This window comes from Dromaius novaehollandiae, chromosome 2 (assembly GCF_036370855.1).
Source record: "Dromaius novaehollandiae isolate bDroNov1 chromosome 2, bDroNov1.hap1, whole genome shotgun sequence".
NCBI lineage: Eukaryota > Metazoa > Chordata > Aves > Casuariiformes > Dromaiidae > Dromaius > Dromaius novaehollandiae.
The window spans coordinates 47,180,190-47,186,189 of NC_088099.1; positions in this window are offsets into that span (position 1 = coordinate 47,180,190).

Here is a 6,000-nt window from a genome sequence, read left to right on the forward strand (position 1 = left end):
CCATGAGAATGGAGTGTCTGGTCAAAATAAGAGACATTTTTGTATGCTGCCTCAGGGCAGCCAGTAGCTCTTGGATAGGATATTCAGTTGCAAAACAGTAGACCACATTTAAGGCCACAGTCTCTTCAAGTCGATCCAGGGATGTGAATGTCAGCCCCACAGCACAGGTGGGCTCTGGGCTGCTGACTGTTTCAAAATGAGAATTTCTTCTGTTGGAGCTGCTCCAATTTGCATAAATAACAACACAGTCATTAGGCAAGAGAGTGAAAGAACCTGAGTTGGTAGTTCAGGAATTAGATCACTCTGCTGGGAGGTGCAGATTGAAGTCCAAATCTCTTCTCAGGTTAACATGTCATTACTTGTACAAAGTGACACAGCTTCAACCAGGGAGATGAGCAAAAGCACCCCACCCTCCCCCAAAGTACTGAGTTGGTCCTGGACCAGAGCAGGCCTTTATTCTTATTTCTGTAGAGAAATGATTTGAACACAGTCCTCCAGCAGCTCCAGCGAGGGTCTTAATCCCTGGCTATTAACTGCTCTGAGCAAGAAAAGAAGCTGCGTCACGCCTTATTTGAAAGGTAGCATCTTGAAGTGGAATGGGAACCTTCTTGAAATTGCAAGATCATTCACCCTGCTGGGAAAACATTTTTTTCCACCCAGCTCTAATAAGGAACAAGTTGTTGAAGAAAATAAAAAAAAAGAAAAAGATTTTAAGATCAGCAAAGCATATAGCACTATAGCACTCAGTAAAGGGGCCCTTTATTTCTAGGAGTATACTTAAGGAAGTAATATGAGTCTCCTGATATCTGTAGAAATGCTAAACAGAACCACAAGGAAAAGAATTAGTGAGGAAGTTGTGCAGTGTGCTCAGGAGCAGCCCCTGGTGAGGAATGCCATGATTATTACTGCTGTCAAATAATGCACAATGCCATATCTGCAGAGGTTTTTCCCTTCAGATCGCAAATTGAAAGAGCTGGAGATGCTGAGGCTTGTTCTTCGCTGTCTCACACCCGTTTCAGTCCTTCACTTTCGCATAAAGGAGTTTTAAAGCCGAGTGTTTGCACCACTGAGTGGTTACACATGCCATGTCTATAGTCACTTCGATGGGGGCAGTGAAAGGTCACTACTCTGGGCTGTGCTCTTTCCTTCCGTTGCGTTCCTGGTGGGTACATTAATGTGGGACTACCCAGCACAGGAGCATGGCATCAGCCTGGCGAGCAGTATGCTGCTTTCTTTTCCCTTTCCTCTCCTAATGACTACCAAGGGCGTTTTCAGAGAAAGGGTGCAGCTAGTGCTGCACATCATTGCCCTCTGAAATTCAAGGCTGGTAGATGTCTCCTGAGGGGCCACATCCATTTAATCTAAACCTCACTGGCCCTGGGGTTAGTGGTTTTAATTGGTCCCCACCCCTTGCTCTGTGTTGTAAAGAACCACGTGAGGGTCAGGGCCATGTAAAAAGCCTGGTGGGCTTCGTTAGGAAGCCTGCAGAGAACATTCTCTGCATGAATGTAGGAAAATCAACTTACTCCTGCTTTCCTGTTTCATGCAAACTCCTATTTAACTTGAATTTTAGCGTATTACATTCTCTAATATTGCCATGAACAATGGTTACCTCTACTTGCAAACCAGACTGCAAATATTCCAGTGGTGACTGCAAAGGGTTATTCCAGAAATCTATAATCTCTCTCCTTTCCTGGTGAGTCATTGCTCATGCTGTTGGCTCTAATCCCTGGGAGGTGCTGAACACCTACCTTTCAGCATCTGACTCCACATCTTTATTCTTTAAATAAACCCAAACAGTAAAACCACCAAGAACTCTTTTCCTTATAATCGTATAACTTCCTAAAGAAAAAAATTTCCCTCCAAATGCCCACATCAGTTCTAAGTTTGCCTTAACATTGTTTTTAGTGCACTTATATTACTTCACTGCAACATTTCTCAGGATATCTGCATTGTTATCAGTGCTGCTATGATTTACATTTCAGTAACTGCAAGTCTGTCCTAAAGCTTTAAAAGCACTCACATCAGAGTCATCTCTGCTTATGTTGACACCATCACACTGTTCCACTTTACCTAACTGAAGAAGTGGTTTGTATTTATTTGTTGGTTGTCTCAATAATTTTGGAAGCTGCCACTGATTTTCCTAATTCAATAATGCTGCTACAGTATTAATCATTCCTCATATCCTGAAAGCGAAAGTGTAGTGGTTTAAGAACAAGAGGATATTAAAAAAAAATAAACATATGACCCACAGTGGCTGCTTTGGGGAAAGTAGCAATATATGCATGGCAGAGACAGTAATGAATAGCATCTGCTTTATCTGTGGAAGAGCAAACAGTTGTAGACATTGATCATTTCTCAGAGTGGTGTTGACCAAAAACATGGAGGAAAGCCATCCAGAAGCTATTTTGTGCAAATGAAGTGCAGATTTGTGTATATGAGTCGATACCCCATTTGCTATTTCCTTTCATTAAAACCACAACATTAGCACTGGAAAATGATTATAATGGTTACAGTCAAAGCCACTGTAATGCTCAATTCACAGAGAACTCAATGAGGGCAGGGAAGGAAAAAAAAAATCCTTCAGATCTTAAAAAAGTGCACTTTCATGTAATGAAGCTCTAGTGGGATAGGCTCAGGTATCTTATCTTCTCCTCCTCTGGCTAGCCTGTTATGTAAGTCATTCATTGCATCCTCAGAGCCAGACACAGTGTGATTTCTCAAAGCACCCTATTACCACTTCAGTTTCCTTGCTTTATTGAGGCCAAATCCTGCTTCTTGCAAGAGCAGCATCAGTGGGCCAATTAATTCATGGTGTCTCTTGGCTGGCTTTATCTTGAGAGTTGTTTTAGCCCCCTGGCTCGCAGAGGCAGAGCTCTGCAAACCCCTGGCAGCCATGGGTGACATGACTGGCCCAATACTTCACTTCGACCTTGTCTCATGCCCCCATCCATGCACAAACGGACGGGTGTCCAGGAGTTGTGCAAACTAGTACTGGGGGGAGGGAATAGCTTTGCATTACATCCCGACAGGTCTCCATTTGTGAAGAGTGTATCTACGCACAGACCAAAGTGTCTGAACTTGCTATTCGTTATTCACTACTTGGGAAGGGATTGCTCCAAGGAGATGGGCTGAGGAGGAGGGTTGCAGGTCTCTGCCCTACAGCAGCAGGGTTCGGCCCTGGAGATATACATGATACCTGAGGAGTAGATGACTGAGGAGCTCTCTTCTTCCCTATTTGTTGTTCTCCAGTTGCTCACTTCCACTGTTGTCAGGTGTCTCCTACCAAGATTATCCATGCTTTCCATGTTGGGCCTAAGCTTCCCTGTCAAAAAAAAACAAGAGGAAAACTTCCATGGACTTCAGTGGCAAGGGGCGGAAGTCCAGGCTTCACTGTGCCTACATCTGCCCAGTGACATCCTCCTGAAATCACATTTCCCAAATCATCCCTTTCCCTGGATGTACTCAGGGCCAGACCCAGCTGACTCTCAAAACTAGGCAAAGCTACTACCAAAGCCAACAAAGTCCTTGTTTGCCCGAGCAGAACTGCAGTGCATTACCCACTCGCTAATGAGGCACCTTCCAGACACGCAGACCATAATTATGCTTTCAAAGCAGTGATGTAAAAAGTCTATTAACCAATTTGTTTCTCAGGCTGTCCACCTCTCCTCTCATAAGATAGCTCCAAAGGGAAAAAGGAAAGTGAAATTTCTTGGCATGGCTTTTAAATCGAAGTTAAGTTCAGCTAATGATTGGTCCCAGGAGCTGCCTCCCCTCTTGCCTCGTGTGCTGGCTCTCCTATAAAGTTGCAGCCTCTCACTTGAGCATAGCTGGGGTTTGGCACACTAATGCTCTACCTCTGCATTGCTGGGAGAGGCCACTGAAAATATACAATCCCCAGACGGGAGCGATTTAGTGAAATTAAAAACAGACAGGGGGCACTGAAAAAAGGAGGTGTCAAATGTTCCCCCTGCCCCACGATGATTTTGATGTGGCTGCTATGTATACCTGTCTGTCTCCTCTTCACCGCTGTCTAATTTTGAAAACCAAAATGCACAGAATGAGTGGAATTAGAGCAAAGACACATATGCAATCACAGACACACACACATGCGCTTTTAATTGTGTGTTATTACCTGTTAATTTCAGCTTGTCCAAAGGCAGGAAGAAAACAGCCTACAGTGGGCCTTGGGCCTCCAGAGGTATTATAAAACATAACATCCAAAGGCCTTCCTTGACTCCATTGCTTCCTCTAGCCCACAAAGAATGCATTAATTCACATTGTTTGATTTTTCCAGATGCTGTTGCTTTCCCACAGTAGTCCCTCTATTTCTGGGTTAGAAAATAGGCTCTAATGCACAAGTAGATGATAATGGTGCTGCATTTTAGCAGGGAACCTACAAGTGGAAAATGAGCAAGTCAAGATAGTGTTTTAAAGGCCCAAGTAGCTGAATATCTAAATCAGAGAAAGAATATTTTATTTAAATGTATCAGAAGCTCAAAGGCTTCAAGGAGATAGCTACATTGCTTGAACTAACAGGAATTAAAGAGTGAGCTAGAGGAAAAGGAAGATTTGCATCGCATAGGATTTTTGAAAATTAGCTATTCTCCACCTCCTCTTTTCTAGCAGTAATAAAGATACAGAATATGAAACAAAGATGTCAGGAGAGACAGTGAAGCAAACTGGTAAATTAAAAGAAAATAATTTACCATACACTATAAATCTACCGTTGCCAAGTGATAGAATAAAAATTGCATTTCCTTATTAATAATAGAGGTACAAAAATTCTAGTATGTAGCAATATTTAAACTATTATAAAACTAATTAGACTACCAGGATTTAAAAACACATGGATAATTTGGGATCTATGGGCCAGTGGAAATCTTATCTGCCCACATTAAATTCATCAAATGGCAAGTAAAAATAAAGTAATAAAACATCAGGAATATGTGAACAGATAAGGTCAGATCAGTATAGATTTTGCAATGGACAATGGTATCTCCCTAATATCTTGAAGTCTTTGCCTATGCCCACAGAGAGGGGAGCAGAGGCGAACCAGCCAGCTGTTCACTTAGGCTTCCAGTAGACCTCTAACAAAACACACACACAAAGGTATGGAAAAAACCAAATCATCATGGAAGTAAAGCCAAATATTTCTGTCAATCAAAACTGGCAAGAACACAGGAAGCAAAGTATTCTTTATACCTCATGAATGCATGGTTATTCATGTAGGGATTAAATGGTTAGCTTTTGTCAGAGTAAAAGGTTTAGCATTGAGGTGCTCCTTTTACTAGGACTAGTGTCATTTAATATACTTATTATAAAAGTGGGCAGTATGATGAAAAATAAGCAGAGGACACAGCATTATTTTTTTTTTGACTACATGCAAAGAGCACTTTGAGAAATTTTGCTTGGGTAAAAACAAGTTAATGTGTAATAAAATGACAGCTGAAATTCTGTGTTGATAAAATATTTATATAGACATACCGAAAGGCACCTCCACCCCTTTTTATAGAGCCCTAGATTTAAATGCTGATTTAGAGGGAAGCCTTAGGGATCCTTGCTGGCAGTTCACTGAGGACACTCTATTAATGTGAACCTGCAGATTAAAACCCCAAACAAAATATTAGGATGCATAAGGAACAGGATAGAAAAATGCTATTATGTAAATCAATAATACGACTTCCATGGACATTGCATAGTTAGTACTGGCTGTTCTGTCTGCAGAACTAGAGGGAGTTTGGAAACGAGCTCAGAAATGACTCCGACTCGTTGGTGGAGAAATTGGAAAGATAGGATTGTTTGTCTTTGAAATGGAGAGAATAAGGAAGGGACATAATAAAAGTAGAGGAAATATTGAATGTACATGTCATACACAGCAAAAAGGGGACACTTGATGAAAATGAAAGGCAGATAATTCCACAATACCAGAAGGAAACATTTCCTGTTGCCCGGATGCTCACACTGACTGGACCGCTCTGCCAAAGGATACCACTCAGG